At 51.0% G+C, this 21233-nt stretch overlaps 2 pseudogenes; both read right to left on the bottom strand.

Moving 5' to 3' along the window:
- Positions 1–8277: 8277 nt before the first annotated feature.
- LOC147722969 (5.8S ribosomal RNA) lies at positions 8278–8432 on the bottom strand (annotated as a pseudogene).
- Positions 8433–9417: 985 nt separating this feature from the next.
- On the bottom strand, positions 9418–14500 carry LOC147722968 (18S ribosomal RNA; annotated as a pseudogene).
- Positions 14501–21233: the final 6733 nt, after the last annotated feature.

Below are 21233 nucleotides of genomic sequence, written 5' to 3'. Positions count from 1 at the left end.
CCAGCGCTACTGTCAGGTCCGCTTAACATTGGGAATGGACGAGGCCGATCTCTGTCGAGAGACTCTGGCAGATCCCTTCAAACCAATGGCTCTCACAACTCTTCTCAAAGAGGGATGACGTCCCCTCAGAGGAGAGTGTACGAAGCTAAGGAAAGGGCAGCTAATCTGAGGATTGAAAGGGAAGAACTTGCCCTGGCCAAAGAAAGGCTTGCCTTTGCTAGAGAGCAACAGTTAAGTGGGGTAGTCCCCACTGGTGGCAGCAATGTACCTAGCAATAGGGAAAGGAGTTTTGATACGAAACACCTTGGGAAGATAGTGCCCCCCTTTAAACAAGGGGACGACATCCACAAATGGATTACTGCTTTGGAGAGGGCCTGCACTGTGCAGGGTGTTCCCCAGAGTCAGTGGGCAGCTATCTTGTGGCTCTCCTTTGAAGGAAAAGGAAGAGACAAGCTCCTCACCACAAGGGTGGAGGACGCTAACGATTACCACGTCTTGAAAAATACACTCGTTGAAGGGTTCGGCCTAACCACTGAGCAGTACAGGGTGCTGTTCAGGGATACCCAGAAAACGCAGTCTCAAGATTGGTCTGACTTTGTCGATTGTGCCACTAAGGCTTTTGAGGGCTGGTTGCTGGGCAGTAAGGTTACTGATTACAAAGGATTGTATAATTTGATGATGAGAGAACAAATTTTAAACAATTGTCAGAACCAGTTGTTGCATCAGCATCTTGTCGACTCGGATCTGACCTCTCCCCAAGAATTGGGAAAGAAGGCAGACAGATGGGTTCGTACAAGAGTTAAACAGAACCAGGGCCAGAATCAAGGTGGTCAGAAGAAAGCAGACCAGAAGGGTAAAGATTCTAAGGGGGAACAAAATGACCAGAAGTCTTCGACAGGTCCCCAACAACCCAAAGAGGGTGGGGGTCAGGCTCCCCAAAAGAAGAAAGAAGGCCAATCCAAAAGATGGTGCCAGTACTGCAAAAGTAAATCTCACTGGTTTAGTGAGTGCACCAAGAAAGGAGGAGGGCAGACTCCTGCCACTGCAGCCCCTAAGGCACCTGTGCCCCCTAGTACAGCCAGCAGTGGTAGTGCACCTCCCAAGGGTTTAGTAGGGTTAACCCTGGGTTCTGAGGGGCGTGACAACTTAGTTGGCACACTCACTCAGGCTGTCCTTGTCAGTACAGGGGACGTGGACGTGTCCCCTGACGTAAGTCCCAATACTTTGGGCAAATACCGACAGACGCCTTTCATAAATGGAAAGATGGCTCAGGCCTATAGGGACACTTGTGCCAGTGTCACCATGGTGACACCTAACTTTGTGGACCCTGGACAGATCATGCCAGGTACAGAATTCCTGGTGACCAATGCAAGCAATGTCACTACCAATCACAGTATGGCAATTGTAGCTTTCTCCTGGGGAGGGGTAACTGGCCAAAAGAAGGTTGTAGTTAGTTCAGACCTCCCAGTGGATTGTTTGTTGGGCAATGATTTGGAGTCATCACAATGGTCAGAAGTGGAGCACCGGACTCACATGGAAATGTTAGGCTTGCCAGCACATGTGTTCGCTGTGACCAGGTCACAGGTCAGGAAATGCCCCACTGAACAGGTGCTGGATCCTGGAACAACGGACCAGACACCTCCCAAGAAAAAGAGCAGTAGGGTTAAGGCTGCGCCTTCCCCCTTGCCCCAGGTCGTGGATCAAGTCTCAGAGGAGGCTGACCTACAGGAATTGAGGGAAACTGAGCCTAGGGAGTTCGAACTTGATCAAGTTGAATTCTTGGGTTCAGGAGGACCCTCAAGGGAAGACCTGGGGAAGGACCAGTTAGACTGCCCTTCTCTTGAACCCCTCAGACAGCGGGCTGCTGCTGAGGCTGCTGGGAACGCCACAGGTACCCACAAGGTATACTGGGAAGATGGACTCCTGTACACTGAGTCAAGAGACCCCAAGCCTGGCATGACCAGGAGGCTGGTTGTACCCTTGTCTCAGCGTGGTTTCCTACTTACCTTGGCCCACGAGATTCCCTTAGCAGGTCACTTAGGCCAGACGAAGACGTGGGACAGGCTTGTCTCGCACTTTCACTGGCCTCATATGAACGAAGATACCAAGGAGTTTTGCCGCTACTGTGTCACTTGCCAAGCCAGTGGTAAGTCAGGTGGCACGACAAAGGCCCCCCTTATACCAATGCCTGTGGTGGGGGTGCCCTTTGAACGGGTGGGGATCGACATCGTCGGTCCCATGGAACCACCAACAGCATCAGGGCACAAGTTTATACTGGTGGTAGTGGATCATGCCACCAGGTATCCTGAAGCTATTCCCCTTAGGAAGTGCAGTAGTGTGGCTCACTGGTTAGAGGCGGCAGACCCGAGAGCAGAGGACGGCCCGGGACCAGGGTTCGATTCCCGACGCGGCAGGTTTCTGGACCAGGGTCAGCGGACTCGATAATTCTCTCGCCTCGGTGCCCACTCTGATCAGCGATCACACTCGGCAACTCTGGGCATAAGCTTGCCTCATCTGCACTAACGGCCCCACCAGACCGCCGGGGATGCCTGGTCTCACCCTGGAGATACCCATTAAGGGACCATCTCTCAGGGAAGCCAGGAAGGGTTTCGCAGCGGTCGAAGCGCGGAGATACTCCTCCGGGAGTCGATCCTAGCGCTATATAAACTTGCAATTAATTAATTAATTAATTAATTAGGACCACTACAGCACCTGTTGTGGCAAGAGCCCTAGTTGGAGTATTCTCCAGAGTGGGCTTCCCTTAGGAGGTCGTCTCCGACAGAGGTGCAAACTTTATGTCGAGCTACTTAACTGCTATGTGGAAGGAATGCGGTGTCAACTACAAGTTCACTACACCCTATCATCCACAGTGCAATGGGCTTGTTGAGAGATTCAACAGGACCCTGAAAGGGATGATTCATGGACTACCGGAAAAGCTTCGGCGTAGATGGGACGTCCTGATCCCCTGCCTCTTGTTCGCCTACAGAGAAGTCCCACAGAAGGGGGTTGGCTACAGCCCTTTTGAACTTTTGTAAGGGCATCCTGTGAGAGGACCCCTATGTTTGGTGAAGGAAGGATGGGAGAGACCTCTCAAAAAGCCTGCAGCCAACATAGTGGACTATGTGCTTGGCCTCCGCTCGCGGATGGCTGAATACATGGAGAAGGCATCTGAAAACCTTAAGGCCAGCCAAGAACTCCAAAAAGCTTGGCATGACCAAAAGGCTGTCTTGACTGTTTACCAGCCCGGACAGAAGGTGTGGGTGTTGGAGCCAGTGGCCCCAGCAGCACTCAAGGACAAATGGTCCGGGCCCTACACCATACTGGAGAAAAAGGGAGAGGTCACCTACCTGGTCGACCTGGGAACTCCCCGGAGCCCCCACAGGGTGCTTCATGTCAACAGGCTCAAGGCATATGTCGACAGGAAGGACATGAGTTTGCTCCTGGCCCTAGATGAGGGACAGGAGGAGGAGAGTGACCCTCTCCCCGACCTGCTCACTCAGAATCCTGACGATGGATCGGTAGATGGTGTTGTCTTTTGTGGCAGCCTCTCCGAACATAAACAGAGAGACTGTAAACAGGTTCTTCAGTCTTTCAGACATATGATTTCTCTAACACCCAGTCAGACCGATTGGTGCACCCATGAGGTTGACACTGGTGACAGCTTGCCCGTTAAGAGTAAAATCTACCGGCAGCCTGATCACGTTAGAGACTGCATCAAGAGTGAAGTGCAGAAAATGTTGGAGCTGGGAGTCATTGAACCCTCGGATAGCCCTTGGGCTAGTCCCGTAGTTCTAGTGCTGAAACCTCACACCCAGGGCAGTAAGAAAGAGATGAGGTTCTGCGTAGACTACAGGGGTCTCAATGCAGTCACTAAGACTGACGCCCACCCAATACCAAGGGTAGACGAGCTTATCGATAGATTGGCTTCGGCCAACTACTTAAGTACGTTTGACCTGACAGCTGGGTATTGGCAAATCAGGTTAGCTGAGGACGCCAAGCCTAAAACCGCATTTTCAACCCCTGGTGGCCATTATCAGTTCGTGGTGATGCCCTTTGGTCTAAAAAATGCACCTGCCACCTTCCAAAGGTTGGTGAATCAAGTCCTTACTGGGCTGGATGACTTCTGTGCGGCGTATCTTGACGATATTGCTGTCTTTAGCTCCACCTGGGAGGATCACCTGGTCCACCTGAGGAAAGTGTTAGAGGCTCTGCAAGCAGCAGGCCTCACTATCAAGGCCACCAAGTGCCAGATAGGGCAGACACAGGTTGTATACCTGGGCCACCTTGTAGGTGGAGGCCAGGTTCAGCCACTGGAGAGCAAAATACAGTCAATCAGGGACTGGGCTCCTCCAACCACCCAGACTCAGGTTCGAGCTTTCTTGGGCCTGACTGGATACTACCGGAAGTTTGTCAGGAACTATGGTTCCATCGTGACACCATTAAACGAACTGACAAGTAAGAAAATGCCAAAAAAGGTTCAGTGGACAGCGAGCTGTCAAAAAGCATTCGATGACCTAAAGCAGGCCATGTGCACGGCGCCTATCCTCAAGAGTCCGGACTACTCCAAACCATTCATTGTCCAAACAGATGCTTCTGAGTTGGGTGTGGGAGCTGTTCTTTCTCAACTGAATTTTGATGGTCAAGACCAGCCCATTGCTTTTATAAGCAGAAGGCTGACCCCTAGAGAGAAGAATTGGTCAGCTATTGAGAGGGAGGCCTTTGCTGTGGTTTGGGCCCTGAAGAAGCTGAGGCCATACTTGTTTGGCACTCACTTCAAGATTCAGACCGACCATAAGCCCCTCTTATGGCTAAATCAGATGAAGGGTGAAAACCCCAAACTGCTTAGGTGGTCCATTTCCCTACAAGGGATGGACTTTACAGTGGAACATAGACCTGGTACTGATCATGGCAATGCCGATGGGCTCTCCAGATATTTCCACTTAGAACAAGAAGACTCACCTGGTCAAGGTTAGCTTATTGTTCTGACGTTTGGGGGGGGGGGTCATGTAGGAGAGTAGGGTCTGCAATCCTATGATCACCCAGATTTTTTGCTTTTGTTTCACTGGTTTACGACTTTCTCTGGCTGTGGGCCTGCCAATCAGACCCACAGCCTGGCTGTTCTCTTTCTAAATTACGATATGTACCCTAGGTGCATTTACCAATTGGTACTGGGCCACCTTATCAGACCCCGTAACGCAGGGCATAGGTGTACCCAGGGCCGCCAGGGGCTGCAGCATGTATTATGCCACCCCTGGCTGGCCTCCTAAATTTGACACAACTGGCTGCATGACAGCTGGGGCAAAGTCGTGTAATCACCCTTTGCTTTAGGTATAGTAGCTCTATATCTAACCATACAATGGACACCCGAGTTCCTATCAGTCACTCCTATGGCAGGCCTTGACAATCCTGAAGGCAGAGTGCGTGGGCTCGTGTGAACTAGGTTCTGGCCCGAGCCGAGCCCGGTTGCAGCTTGCGGAATCAAGACCCAATGGCTGTTCCATGATAACGCGTACCACATCGGTAACTTCGGTGTCGCGTTATCAAGGCATGTCGAGTAAGGTGTCATACGAATCGGGATGCTGCCCCCTCACCAATTCTGGCGACGAGGTTAGCATTCCGCCCTTCTAGAGGGACACAACATGTACGTAACTGTGAACCCCGGTTAAAGTTAACTAAAGCCTCAGCTCCACAAAATGGATGCTGCCACCACAGACACGAGTCTGACCTCCTGCTGCTGGGAGTCCTTCCAGCGAGGAGAGCTTGGACAAAGGGTTTCCTGTCGAGGGCGGTGTTCGCACCGCCCCAGACAGGGTTTGTGTATTCTGGGTAGGTAGGGCTTTTGCGAGAAGGTGACTGCGGAGTGGCACCCCGGTGCTCACTACGCATCTGCCGGTTAGAACCAGTTCCAGGGGCACCAGCCCTGGCCTGGGGAAAGTCCGGCAGGGGAGAGGGGTGAAACTACCCCCCTTCCTGGTCCCACCCTTAGGGCAGGACCTAGTCATGTACCCACCCCTTTCTTTAGAATAAAGGCCGGAGCGGGGACCCTTCCAAATTAGATCATCTTTGAATCAAGAACTACTTTCTACGAAAGGACATTCGAGACTCTTCTCAAGATTTCTCCCTTGTGACTAAGGAGTAGTCACCCTGCATCAGCGGGCACCATCTAAGAACTCTGCGGTTTGCTGTAAGTCCTTCCTCAAGGAATCCGACGGCCCAGCTCGACGAGAACCGGCTTCCCTGGCACCTCTGACCTCTACCCGCGTCATCAGCTCAGCTGTGATCTGTGGGTGCGACGAGACCTCGAGGGACCGGCCATCATCAGAACCTGCACGCTCTTAACCAGCACGACCATCGAAGCAATTCTCTGGTGAGTGCTCTGGGGTCCGAGAAGCCCCGACCCTGAGCCGCTCCAGCACCGAAGTGCAGCCTCCCAGCATCTCCACGATCTGCGTGGGGCCATTCTGCTCGCTGCTCAGCACGTTGTCTGGTCACTAGCCGCTGGCTTGTGCCCTTCCTTGACGACGACCGACAAACAACTCTGCTGGTCTGGTTGCGCCAGATCGGCCCTTGCTCCCTTTTGCGAGAGGAGCACCCCGGACCCTCCTGGTCCATTCAAGACGCCATCTTAGGCCCACCACGTGGCCCTGAGATCTGCCAAGGCTTGTTGCCCCATCCTGGGCCCAGCGACGCCGACAGCATCATCCTTCGTGGGACAGCTCGCACCTCCACCGTGGTCGCCGACAACGCCTCCTGGTCCGTGAGACTGCCGAGCCTAGCGTCGCCCACTCACCTGGTCGAGGTGACGGCCAACCGGTGCCCTCCTGGTACCCTCTGACTACTGGCTAGTAGTACGAACTTGGTCCCCTCTGCTTTCAGGTGTCAACGATCTCTGATCCAGGCTTGGATCTCTACGAACTATTCATCACTGGTCGCCGGCCAGCAACTCCTTTTCTTCCAGCTCCTGGCTCGTCAGCGAAGACCCCGACGCCTGTAAGACTTGTGCAGCCGCAGCCCTTGTGGCTAGGTAACTCGGCATTTCGGTGCCTGCATAGCCTCTTTACTCTAGGGTCCCGAGTCCCTCGCTTCCGACTTGCCTTATCGGGTCCGCCCGAGACCACTAAACTTTCCGTGTCCTCGGACACTTGTTTTAATTGTGCACTTGAAGTATTTTCCTAAGAGATTTGGTTTGTGCTTAGTACCCTGTCCTCATAAAGAGTCCAGGGCTGTTGTGAATCTTAATAAATATCCTGTTTATTTTCATAACACTTGTGTGGTGTCTTTTCACTTGGTGTTCAAGGGGTACATGTGTGGTAAACAGCTGGCTTAACGCGCCCTCTCGAGTCTTTAGCCTTAGACTGCTCGTATCCACGCTACTAGGATAGCTGGTCTATAGGTTGACTTACAACCAAACACCATAAGGGTCGTGGGAACGATACATAGCGGTCGCTAGAATAGCGAACGTTGCATATCGGGCCAACTTCTCACAGACTGTACGGACCCCACCCGTTTACCTCTCGACAGTTTCCCGCCCTCTTGAACTCTCTCTTCAAAGTTCTTTTCAACTTTCTGTTACAGTACTTGTTGGTTATCTGTCTTGTGCCTGCCGGGGGGTGCTACCGGCCTAACACCATTCACGGGGTGAGCCTCGATCAGAAGGACTTGGGCTCCCTGAACGAAGCCAGGGAGTCGGTCTTCTGTACGCCACATTTGCCGCGCTCACCGCTAGGTGGGGATTCAGCACTGGGCTCTTCCCTCTTCACTCACCATTACTGGGGGAATCCTGGTTAGTTTCTTTTCCTTCGCTTAGTAATATGCTTAAATTCAGCAGGTCGCCACGTCTGATCTGAGGTCGTAGTCGGAAAAAATGCCAAAGCGTCGGGTGAGCCATCGGGGAAGGGAAGGCCCCTGCAGGAGTAGGGGCCTGGCATCCTGGCAGCGTGTGCCCTCTTTTCCCAGATCGGATCTGGAGGGGGTTCACCCTCCATGGGATGTCGGCTGTGGAGGTGGGCCCCTGAGGCACGTGCAGGCAGGCAGCTGGTGGGACACCATAAACCGCCACGCGCAACCCTGGGACAGGCCCGGGGCCCCCTTGCTGACGGAGGTGGGGGAGGCGAGGCTAGGTGAGCGGGTGGCGTAACTCTGCAACAGGACCCTGTGAGAGACCCTACCAAGGGCGATCGAGGGTCTGACCTTGTGGGGGGACGAAGGGAAGCAGAGCTAACCCTGCAACGGCCCCAGCCGTGTCCCGGGGAAGCCCCAGGGTGATTGACAATTGAGCGACCCTCAGACAGATGAAGTTTTGGGAGGAACCCGGGGACGCAAGGTGCGTTTGAAGTATCGATGATCAATGTATCCTACAAAATCACACTAATTCTTGCAGCTAGCTGCGTTCTTCATTGACGCATGAGCCAAGAGATCCACTGCCAAGAGTCACAGGCACCTTTTCAAAAACATTCATCCACCTGCGGGCACGGGAGAGGTGGGAGGAAGGCGATGCCGTCCTTCCACCGCCCGCACGGTGAGACCACCTGGGCACCCTGTTAAAGGCTTCCCCTCTGGGAGTCAGATTGCACCATTGGAATAAGAAAAGCTTTACCAGGCGCTCGGCCCAGGAGTCCGCCCCAGCCACCCGTGGGCGAGAAGAGGGCTCCTGGAGCGACGGGAGCAGGCAACCCCACCACCGCCGGAGTGACCGGGAGGGACCACGCGAGTCTTAAAACCCTTTGGCACGGCCGCATGGACCCAGGTTGAACCAGGGACCTGGCAACGAGGGAGGATCGCCCCACCTGCACGTCAGCTGTCCATCGTTGGGTGGTCCGAGCTATGCCGGCGGGCTGGCTAGTAGCCCACCCACCCTTGCCCAGGTCGGAGACACGGAAGGGAAAATCCAGGCGGCTCCCCATCCAGCACGCCTCCCACCGAGGAGCCGGGTTCCCCTTGCTGTCCCTCGGCTCCTTCTCTTCCAGGCTGCCCTGCAACATGAGAAGAGGAACTCCTTGGTCACCCAAAGCCTGGCTGGGACGAAACTCGGGCGCGGGAGAGCCCAGGCGACAGCAGGGCCTTTAAAGGGGGGTGGTTCCAGCCCAGGGAGGCACTGCCTTTCAGTTTCCCCCTAACCGCGGGTGTTGTGCCAGGTGATTGCGAGTTCTATCACTCGAGGGCCTACTGCTGAGACCCTCCAAGGAAAGGGAAAGGGTACGGGGACCACCCCTTGTCCCCAGTCCCTCAAGCATCGGTCGGGTCTTCTCCGGTGGAAGTGGCCCGCATAAGGCCCATTCCTCACCCAAGCGCCCCATGTGGCCATGGACTGCTCCGCCAGCTAGGGTGCGCCAGGGCAGGGCCGGGCTCTCTGCCTATGGTGTGCTTGCAGGAGGTGGCTGAGGGCTTCTGGCTGGCACCATCGGGCCACTCGACCATTAATGATCCTTCTGCAGGTTCACCCACGGAAACCTTGTTACGACTTTTACTTCCTCTAGATAGTCAAGTTTGATCATCTTCTCGGAACTCTACCAGGGCTGTTGCCGACCCCGGTAGGGGGATACAAGGACCTCACTAAACCATCCAATCGGTAGTAGCGACGGGCGGTGTGTACAAAGGGCAGGAACATAACGCAAGCTTATGACCCGCACCTACTAGGAATTCCTCGTTCATGGGAAATAATTGTAATCCCCAATCACGAACGGGGTTCAGTGGGTTACCTGCACCTGTTGGCGAAGGGTAGACACACGCTGATCCTTTCAGTATAGCGCGCGTGCAGCCTCTGACATCTAATGGCATCACAGATCTGTTATTGCTCGATCTTGTGTGGCTGAAAGCCACTTGTCCCTCTAAGAAGTTGGACGCCGACTGCTGGGGGTCGCGTAACTAGTTTCAATCAATCATTATATTTGTAAAGCGTGCTACATACCCGTGAGGGTCTCAAGGCGCTGGGGGGGGGCTGCTACTGATCGAAGAGACAGGTCTTGAGAAGTCTTCTGAAGGCTAGCAGGTCCTGGGTCTGTCGTAGGCCGGTAGGGAGGGTGTTACAGGTCTTGACGGCGAGGTAGGAGAAGGATCTGCCGCCGGCGGTGGTTTTCCGGGTGCATGGAACTGTGGCGAGGGCGAGGGAGGCAGAGCGGAGGCTGCGGGTGGGGGAGTAGAAGCTGAGTCGGTCGTTGAGGTATGCTGGTCCGGTGTTATGTAGGGCTTTGTGTGCGTGGATGAGGAGCCTGAAGGTGATCCTCTTGTTGACGGGGAGCCAGTGCAGGCCTCTCATGTGGGGTGTGATATGGCTGAGTCGGGGGGAAGTCGAGGTTTAGTCGTGCCGAGGCGTTCTGGATGCACTGCGACCGTCTCAGGAGCTTGGTTTTTGTTCCTGCGTAGAGGGCGTTTCCGTAGTCCAGTCTGCTGGTGACGAGAGTCTGGGTGACGGTTCTTCTCGTGTCGGAGAGGATCCATTTGAAGATCCTGCGGAGCATTCGGAGGGTGTTGAAGCAAGAGACGGAGACAGCGTTGACCTGCTTGGTCATGGTGAGGGAGGAGTCGAGGATGACCCCTAGGTTGCATGCATGGTCGGTGGGTTCTGGGGCTGTTCCTAGCGATGTTGGCCACCAGGAGTCATCCCAGGCTGAGGGGGTTGAGCCGAGGAGGACCTCTTCTTGTCTGAGTTCAGCTTCAGCCTGCTGTCCTTCATCCATTCGGCGACAGCCTTCATTCCTCTGTGGAGGTTGGCTTTGGCAGTGTGGGGGTATACGGTGAGGGAGATGATCAGCTGGGTGTCGTTGGCGTAGGAGATGATGTTGAGGCTATGTTGTCGTGCGACGTGGGCGAGTGGTGCCATGTAGATATTGAACAGCGTCGGGCTGAGGGATGAACCCTGAGGAATGCCGCAGATGATCTTGGTGGTCTTGGAGCAGAAGGGTGGGAGGCGGACGCTCTGGGTTCTGCCCGAGAGGAAGGATGTGGTCCAGGCTAGGGCCTTCTCTTGGATTCCGGCGTCATAGAGGCATGCTGTTAGGGTGCAGTGGCAGACCGTGTCGAAGGCTGCTGATAGGTCCAGAAGGATGAGGGCGGCTGTTTCTCCTTTGTCCATAAGGATCCTGATGTCGTCGGTGGCGGTGATGAGGGCGGTCTCGGGGCTGTGGTTGCTGCGGAACCCTGACTGGGAAGGGTCCAGGATATTGTTGTCTTCGAGGTAGCGGGTCAGCTGCCTGTTGACGATCTTCTCTGTGACTTTCGCCGGGAAAGGGTGCAGGGAGATGGGCCTGAAGTTCTTGAGGCCGTTGGGGTCCGCCTTGGGTTTATTCTGTAGGGCGTTGATCTTGGGGTGCTTGCAGTTTGTAAGGGTGGTGGTCTCTGCGGTGGAGGTGTGGGAGGTGGTGTTGAAGCTGTCATGGATGTCGGTGATCTTGCGGTGAAAGGAGTTTGCCAGTAAGTCGCACAGGTCTTGAGATGGTGGAATGTCGTTGGTGTTGGCGCTGGGGTTGGAGAGCTCTTTCACGATGTTGAAGAGCTCTTTGTTGTTGTGTGCGTTGTTGCCTAGGCGGTTCTTGAAGGCGGTCCTCTTGGTGGTCCTGATGAGTTGGTGGTGTCTGCGGGTGGCGTTCTTGTGGGCTGTGTGGCTGTCTGGTGTTCGGTCGTGGAGCCAGCTCTTCTCCAGCTTCCGACAGGTGCGCTTGGAGGTCCGGAGGTCTTCGGTGAACCAGGCGGCTTTCTTGTTGGTGTGATTGGTGGTGTAGGTCTTGAGTGGGGCGAGGGTGTTGGCGCCGTTGTTGATCCATTGTTGGAGGTTGATGGTGGCGGTGTCGGGGTCGGGGTCGGTGGGGTCGGCGGGTGGTCCCAGGGTGAGAGCAGTGGTCAGTTGGTTTTCGGTGACCTTGCCCCAGTGGCGGCGTGGCATCTGTTGGGTGCGGTGGTGTGTGGTGAGTTTCCTGAAGGTGAAGTGGACGCATCTGTGTTCTGTCAAGTGGGGTTCGGTGGTGGGGTTGAAGGAGACGTGGGGACTTGCGGAGAAGATGGGGTCCAGTGTGTGTTCAGTGGCGTGGGTGGGTGTCATCATGAGCTGTGTGAGTCCGTGGTTGGCGAGGTTGTCGATCAGGGTGGTGGAGTTGGCATCGTTGTCGTTCTCGAGGTGGAAGTTCAGGTCCCCAAGGAGGATGTAGTCCATGGAGGCGAGCGCGTGGGTGCTGATGAGGCTGGCAATGGCGTCGCTGAACTGTGGCCGGGGTCCGGGTGGTCTGTAGACGAGTGTTACTCTGAGGGTGGTGTTGGGGTCGGTGTGGATCTGGAAGTGCATGTGCTCGGCGGTGGTGAGGGTGTCGTCGGTGCTGGTCGAGACTCTGAGGGTGTCCTTGTGGATGATGCAGGAGATCTTGTAGCCTTCTATGACAGCTATGGCGATGTCCGGTGCCGAGGTGGTGTTCAGCCAGGTCTCTGTCAAGAAGGCGACGTCGAGGTTGGTTGAGTCTAGGAGGTTCCAGAGTTCGATAGCGTGTTTGCGAGCGGAGCGGGTGTTGAGGAGGATGCATTGGAGGTGGTTTGGTTCTCTGATTGATGGTTTGGCGGGCCGGATGCTGGAGAAGCTGCAGTTCTGGCAGGTGAAGGGCCCTTGGGTGCGCTACGGGGTCACCCGGTAGCAGGGTTGATTTCGTCCGGGATTGAGTGCATGGAGGGTGCTGGAGTCGTAGTGCAGTCTTGTGTGGCGGCTTCGGGGTCCAAGGGTTCTGGCGTTGGGTGCGGGCCAGGCGCGGAAGGGCGCAGTTGGGCTTGCCTTTGGCGCGCCAGCAGCGCGCCTGCTGCGCTCGTCCGCTGCGCGCCTGCTGCGCTCGTCCAATGCGCGGCCGCTGTGCTGGTTCCATATGAGGGGCTGTGGGAGGGAGGAGCAGCTGGGAGGTGGGAGTGGGGAGGCTAATGGGAACGGCAGGGGGAAGGGCCGCAGGGACGCAGCGGCGGAAAGAATGCACAGAGGGAACCGGGGAGAACGAGGACAGGACACGGGGGGCAATACCGGGGAGCAAGTGGGCACAGAAGGCATGGGCGTACAAGGCACAACAGGAGGAATCTCAAGTAATCATAATACAATACGAACAGCGATCAGCAGGGGGACTCACGCAGCACCAGGCGGCGGCAGGGGCAAGGCGACAGCGTCACAGGAGGACCGTGTGGTGGCTGGGGGGCGACCTACCTGAGGACAGGGTCAAAGGTCGCTTTCGTTATCGGAATTACCCAGACAAAACATTCCACCAACTAAGAAAGGCCATGCACCACCAGCCACAGAATCGAGAAAGAGCTATCAATCTGTCAATCCTTTCTGTGTCCGGGCCGGGTGAGGTTTCCTGTGTTGAGTCAAAGTAAGACGCAGGCTCCACTCCTGGTGGTGCCCTTCCGTCAATTCCTTTAAGTTTCAGCTTTATAACCATACTCCCCTCCGGAACCCAAAGACTTTGGTTTTCCGGAAGCTGCTCAGAGGGTCTTGGAAATAACGCAGCTGGATCGCTAGTTGGCATAATTTATGCTCGGAACTACGACAGTATCTGATCATCTTCGTACCTCTGACTTTCATTCTTGATTAATGAAAACATTCTTGGCAAATGCTTTCACTTTGGTTCGCCTTGAGCCGGTCCAAGAATTTCACCTCTAGTGGCACAATACGAATGCTCCCAGCTGTCCCTCTTAATCATGGCCCCAGTTCCGAAAAACAACTAAATAGAACTGGAATCCTATTCCATTATTCCTTGCTGAAGTATTCAGGCGACCGGCCTGCTTTGAACACTCACATTTTTTCAAAGTAATTGCTTCGGACCTCTCAGTCAAGAGCATCAAGGGGGCACCGAGAGGCAGGGGCTGGGACAGGCGGTAGCTTGACTCGCAGCAGACTGCCAGCTTGATCCCAAGATCCAACTATGAGCTTTTTAACTGCAGGAACTTTAAAATACGTTATTGGAGCTGGAATTACTGTGGCTGCTGGCACCAGACTTGCCCTCCAATTATCCTCGTTCAAGGATTTAAAGTGTACTCATTATCCTGTTTTGTTATTTTTCGTCACTACCTTCCTGAGTAGGGAGTGGGTAATTTGCGCGCTTGCTGCCTTCCTTGGATGTGGTAGCCATTTCTCAGGCTCCCTCTCCTGAATCAATCCCTGATTCCGCGTTACCCGTGGTCACCATGGCAGGCACCGAATTTACCACCGAAAGTTGATAGGGCAGACATCCGAATGTATTGTCACCGTCACGGAGTCATGTGGTTGGCCCAAGGTTATCTAGAGTCACCAAAGCGGCCGGGTGAGCCCGGATTGGTCTTGGTTTGATAAATGCACGCATCCCGGGAGGTCAGCGCTAGTCGACATGTATTAGCTCTAGAATTACCACAGTTATCCAAGTTACAGATGGAGCGATCAAAGGAACAATAGCTGATTTAATGAGCCATTCACAGTTCAATCCACAGGACGACAAAAAGTAATGAAATTTGTGATTCACAGGTATTGCCATTGAAGAACAAAGTACGTCTTCTTTAACCAAAAGTCGAAAACACACAATCTATTTCTTAGAGGTAGGTTTGGAGATGGTAGTGGCTCCAATGAGCCTGATGAGAAGTCATAAAAGTCGACAAAGTAGCCGTGGGCTGTTTGATACATTTTTGGCAGCTCTGTATGTTGTATGGAACATGCAGTAGACATGCAGTAGTAAATTGTGGTATGTTGACTTAAACACCACCTGTGTCAGGTTTTTAAAAAGAAATCTGTGTTTCTTTGCAAGTTATTTGTAAAGTTATAGTAGATGTTGCAGGTAGAACAGATTCTTCATTATTTGCTATCTACAGCAAGGGAGTAGAAGCTTCATCGCTGATGGAAACTTCCCAATGTGATTTCCTGTATAGTAGTGAGAGGAGACAGGTACCTACTTAGGATCCTTCATGTCCTACTGTGTAGAACTGGACACATGATACGGTTTGATGAGATCTATTGAAACAAATCTTTTATTTTTGTAACTAGCAGGGGTCGGTGAATTTACAGTTCTGGTACCTTCAACTGCTAGGACAGGTACAGGCGTTCTTTAAGATTGCCCAAATTATTTCTTGTCCACAATTTTCTCCCAGAGCAGTTCACCATTCTTGGGGAGCTAGTCAGAGGCTGCTGGTGCTTCCTTAACTTCTCCAGGGGCAGTGTGGTTCATTTGGAATTTGCTTTGAGCATACCAGAAACTGTTCAGCTCCTGTAAAACAGCCAAACATCCATTTATACTAACCCCTTCCACAGTGGGCGTGTGTGTCGGATGGCCGGGGGCCATCCAAACCGTGCACGTGCCATTTTTTAGCACCGCAGTGGACATTCCGCCGCGGCGAAGGTGTTAAATGGTGTGCCGGGACTGTCAAGGTCAGGTACCGACATCTTAATGTTGGACTGAAAATGCGTCTAGCTGACTTCTTCTAGCATTGTGCGAGTTAAGTTAGAATTTGCAGCACCATTTTGTATTCAGCCGCCATTTTGTGCGATGATCGAAAGGAAGCTTCTGCCTCAGCAGAAAGCAGCCTTGATTGTTTCTCTTTATTATTCAAGGTTGAGCTTTGCTGCACTAATGAATAGATCATTCTGTTTTTGCATGCCTTTCCTCATAGGTTTCTGATAGGGGTGGGTAACCCAATAAACCCTTGCGGGCTTGCGCAGTCAAAGTATTTAAAGGAAAAGTTGCCGGCAAGGGATTTGTTTGGTGCTTTGAGTTTCACAGTATCATGAAATCAATATTAATTGGAACAATGAGCTGAATGAAAACAGCATCTGTGCAATGTTTTGTCAATTCTTTGAGAGATAAATAGAAACTACCACACTAACTCTATAAACAGTAAAGCGACTTAAGCTAATTAGTGATCGCTTTTGTGGTTGTATACAACACAAGGTGTGTTAAATGAAAGAACAAAAGTAAAGCAACACGGGAAGGTTTGTTCTTGAGAAAGGTTTCTGTATATATTTGTATAGAAATAAATTGTCAACAAATAAAGGGTACACAATTAGTAGCGATTGCATTTGTATCTTAAGTAAATGGAACTGAAAAAACAATCCATTAGTACAAAAGAGAACAATCCAGTCTATAGCAAAATAGATAAAAATGACTTATTTTAAAAGATCATAAATAGAAAGTCAAAAACAAACAGAAGACTTGGATTGAAGTGTCGACGTTTCGGTCTCAGTGGTGAAATCCAGAGACCATCATCAGGACAAGAAGATAAGGCAAGGGTCAAGGGTTTCACCCTTGACCCGGTACAGAGGAGACGTTTGCTACCTATCCCGAACTTTCGTGGTTCCTGACATTGATGTCACGTTCTCACCTTACCATAAAGGATTTAACTTTGATTTAACCTGGACTTATGGATACAACCAAGGGGCATAAATCGTATTTCCCTTAAGGTTATGAACCTTGATTTTTCACCTGAGTTCATCAATATTTGGGTCTTTAATACATTATAAGGGTCATCTTCATTGCCTTATCTTCTTGTCCTGATGATGGTCTCTGGATTTCACCACTGAGACCGAAACGTCGACACTTCAATCCAAGTCTTCTGTTTGCTTTTGACTTTCTATTTATGATCTTTTAAAAGAAGTCATTTTTATCTATTTTGCTATAGACTGGATTGTTCTCTTTTGTACTAATGGATTGTTTTTTCAGTTCCATTTACTTAAGATACAAATGCAATCGCTACTAATTGTGTACCCTTTATTTGTTGACAATTTATTTCTATACAAATATATACAGAAACCTTTCTCAAGAACAAACCTTCCCGTGTTGCTTTACTTTTGTTCTTTCATTTAACACACCTTGTGTTGTATACAACCACAAAAGCGATCACCAATTAGCTTAGGTCGCTTTACTGTTTATAGAGCTAGTGTGGTAGTTTCTATTTATCTCTCAAAGAATTGACAAAACATTGCACAGATGCTGTTTTCATTCAGCTCATTGATCCAATTAATATTGATTTCATGATACTGTGAAACTCAAAGCACCAAACAAATCCCTTGCCGGCAACTTTTCCTTTAAATACTTTCCTCATAGGTAGCCCTGCTCCCACTCTCAGAGAGTTGGGCCCGGGCAGAATAACCTTGAAGCTGAGATAGCATGTGCACAGTCCCAGGAGTGTAGCTCATTCTTCTGTGCCTCCTTTGTTAACCTGCTCCAAATGGAAATTTCCAGTCTGGGCGGGTCCTGTTTGGGTATTGGAAATGTATAATATCTGATGTTATGTTGGTGAGGGTCAGTCCTTCAGCAGCTATCTAAAGAGGCTGGTCAGACTGGACTCCTCTCGAGCGCATACTAATAAATAACTTTGGTTTGTATTCTCTACTGTCTGACTGACTCTTCATTTGTTTGGAAGGCTGAGAGGAGGTCGTGAGTGACCCGGGTAACCCTAAGTGGGTCACTTCCTTCAGTTGGCGCCCGAACAGGCACTCTATCGGGCGAGTGACCAATCTTTGCCCGCAGACGGGTAAAGAGGACAGGCCATGTCGGGTCGGATGGGCAGACCCGGGATTCCTGCACAAGAAAGTCTTGCACTAGCAGCTGCTCCGCCTGTCTGATCAAGGTCATGCCTCGCCCAGTGGTCATCCTGGCTGGGGTCCTGAACTGCAAAACCCTTGGATTTGACCGTTTGGTCCAAAGAGTCAGTAGTGGAGAATAAATTCACCTGACCTGTGTGCAGCAGGTGAGTTTGTTTGGTTCTTTGTGGTTATGGCACAATTTTGGTTTGTGTTTGATGCAGTCTGAGGATCGGCTTTGGACAAGCGATTGGATTTGCTTGGATTTGTTTTTGTGCTCTTTACTATTTTTTGACTTGCATTTGATGAGGTCTGCGGACTGATTTTGGTGAAGATATTTGCTAATTATTTGTCTGGCATGAATAGTGAACTTGTTTTCTCTGAAGATGCCTTGCCTGAGCAGGTTGTGTTGAGTAGGGTGCCGTTGTTGTTCTGATGATGCTCGATTGGAGGAAAGGCAACCTGCACCTCCAGAAGGCACCCCGAACTTTGACATGCATATCAAACAAGGCCTTGGCCCTATTATATTTATTACATTATGGCACAAATATACAAGGGACAATGCCGAGTTGCAGTGACCGTTAACAGGTGCCTTTGATGAACAAAAACTGAATTTCCTGCAGGATAAATTGTTTGCAAAACGAAGTAGGCAGTCGATTTTTGATTATCTCCAGATATGGCAGAAGGAAGCTAAGCAGGGGCGAATGAAAGCAGAAAAAGAGACCCAAAAAGGGCGAATGCAGACAGTGACTCAGAAAGCAGTAGCGTACGATAGAGAGAAAGTAGGAAAAGGTATAAAGTGTGCTGAAAGAAAGTTTCGATTGCAATGTGAAAAATCCTATGTTGCCCGAGAGGAAGGCAATCCCTTTGTATAGGAGTTGTTAAAGACTCGACTCCTACCCCCTTAATCTCCACAGAAAATATATACCGTTGTCCCACAGTCTCTGCCATCTGTTCTTTCTGTCCCTGTTGCTCCCATTTCGTTCTACTGCCAACCAAGTTGCGTTGGCCACTGCAACCCTTGTCTCTTCTTTAGCCTCGCCTCCTGCAGTTACAATGACCGCTAATCTCCCTGCTGCGCCTATCGTTACGGCATCACCCTCTAAAGCCCTGACAGTTACTACACAGCCATTAATAACTCTGGTTCCAGCTCCTTCAGCTACTGTGTCTTCCCAGCTTCTCCATTCTCTGACCTTGCTGAGTATTGGGATGCCGGTGGTGGACTAGACAAAGGGGACTGGGTGACTGCAAGGGATCGATTGGGGGTGGGTATTGATCTGATCTAATGTGGGAGATGCATAAAAAAAGATGGTAGCTAATCAGGCCGCCCATTGGGCCCAAAATCTGATTTACAGTGTGGAGGGTGTGTGGAGTGTGTTGAAAGAATATGAGCTGTTCATACAGCAATATGTCCTTAAGCACGTCAGCTACTTTAATTGGATTGTGGGAACAGTGTTTCAATGCTGTAGCACCCCAGATTATTTATGATATCTGGGACCGTGTGTATGCTGCTGACATAGCCCCTAACAACGTTTTTGGTAATGTTACCATGCTAGTTGGTTATCAAGGTAGGTTACTTCAGAAGAGTCTGACAACAGGATCCCAGTTTCCGATGAGGGAAGTTCACCCCATTTATCACCCTGAAAGTCCAGAACTGCGTGATTAGCATGATGCTGTTGTCAGACAGCGAATAGAGGCTCATTTTCAAGAACAATGGGCTTATACTCCATGGAAAAGGAGTGAGGTTTTGTCCCTTAAGACTCAGTTACCGAACCCTAGAAAGAATCTCCTACTGCGTATTATAAAAAATTGACAGAAGCTGGCTCATCAACAGTGATGACACTAGCAGATATTGACCTTTTTTGGGGTTGTTATTGCCAGTGGATATTTGGCAACAGGTGCATACGCAAGACCACTTTGTGGAATTGGGTGGTACCTGGGATGAGATTAGAGCATGGGACAAGGACAGGAAGCCGGTTGAGAAGTTCAAGGCCGAGATATTAGCTTTACACGACCGAGTTATTACCTATATGCACTCCCTTATTCCCTAGAGAAGAGTAGACTGGGACAAGGTAATGGCATGTCGTCAGAAGAAAGATGAAAGTGTGTCTGATTTTTTCACGCGGTTCGAGAGTGTGTTTTTGGATTTTAGTGCGTAGGATTTATCAGTTGAAGGGGGTGTCCAGTTGTTCATCAATAAATTTGTTACAAACTTACTCCCAGAGATTGCAGCTCGGTTGCAGGCTTCTGAGAGCACTTGGACGACATCCTCTCCTTCCATTATACTGAGTATGGCACAGTATTATGACCACGGGGAAAATGAGGAGAAAGAGAAATTGGAGAAGAAGAACAAAAGAATTTCAACAGTACAGTACTCATGCCCAAGATGTAAGTTTCTAGCAGCAGATGATGGTCATATGTTCGTCGAGTGCCCTGAAATAGGTAGCTACTGGACACAGGTGTGTGGGTTCCTGAAAGAGGTACTGCTAATACCAATTATAAGCACTCCCAGACTAGTTTTCTTTGGTTTTTCATCCGATTATGACATAAACAGTTGTATATCACAGTTTATCTTCTATGTGGTTGTCATTGCCAGAAGGGAAATTTGTAAAGAGTGGAAATCAGAACACCCTCCAAAATTTGTAGACTGTCTTAGAAATATCATGGCGGTGCGCAGACTAGATATGCTGTGTGGAGGGGTAAAGTCTGTAAAGCTTTGGTCTGCCTTAAAAACATGGTGTGAGAAATAACAACAAAATTCCAATGATTATGCCAGAGGTTAAGTGGTCCCGTCCTCCCTATGTGGCAAGTAACATCGCGAGAGGGAGTAGGACTGGAAACGACCTTACCTCTGGGCAATCTTCATCGGCTATGCACAAACTCAAGGGCAGGAAAGGTTGGTTTGTGTCAGTGGCCTGAAGTACGCCCATTTAGAGCTAACATCTACTGGTGGCATATATGAGGACAAAAAAAAAAGAAAAGGAAAAAAAAGAAGAACAAGGAGTTGAAGACGAAGGTGTTATTACAGTAGTTATCTAGAGGGAAATGGTAGGGGACGTGGTGCTGGTCCAGTCCGGAAGTTTCCCCGTACTAGCAGGAATTGTAGGGCAGCATCAGTGCACGTACTGAAAAGAGGAGGGGCACTGGCATAGCAAGTGTCTGGTGTTATTACAGAAAATTGCATCCCCTAGAGGACGGGGTTCTCGTGAACGGGGTAGTGGAGTAAGTGATCAGGACAGGGCTCAGGAAGGTGGGACATCGCAGGGTTGTTCTGACCAGAACTATTTCGATGATCCTCAGGGAAGACAGTATTATCATGATGATTTTGATCAGGACGAGGTGACAGAGATGTCTCACAGCTAGGACAGCCAGGGACAGGGCGAGGGACCAGTCTAGATACCTGTAGATTAGTGCAGTCAGTTAAGAAATTCTAAGAGGACACAGGTCCAATGAATAGCTCTGTTTCTCATTCGCTGGTCTCATTCCAGCTCTGTCTGGCCAAAATAATGTTTTGGTAGGCTTTTCTGGTGTGCCGGTTATGAGCCCCATTTCTAAACCCCTTGCCTTGACTATTGGTCCCTTTACTGTGAATTGGCCGTTTCTGTTGACATCTAATTTTGGGGAGAATTTGATGGGCTTGGATTTATTAGAGACTATATGCTACAATTTTTTGTTCCCCGGACAGTGTTTACATGATGTTGGGCCCGAACATTGGTAGCATTAAGCAGTGTCT

Source organism: Lissotriton vulgaris, chromosome 4_1, assembly GCF_964263255.1.
Source record: "Lissotriton vulgaris chromosome 4_1, aLisVul1.2, whole genome shotgun sequence".
Classification (NCBI taxonomy): Eukaryota; Metazoa; Chordata; class Amphibia; order Caudata; family Salamandridae; genus Lissotriton; species Lissotriton vulgaris.
This window is presented reverse-complemented; position numbering and strand designations above follow the sequence as displayed.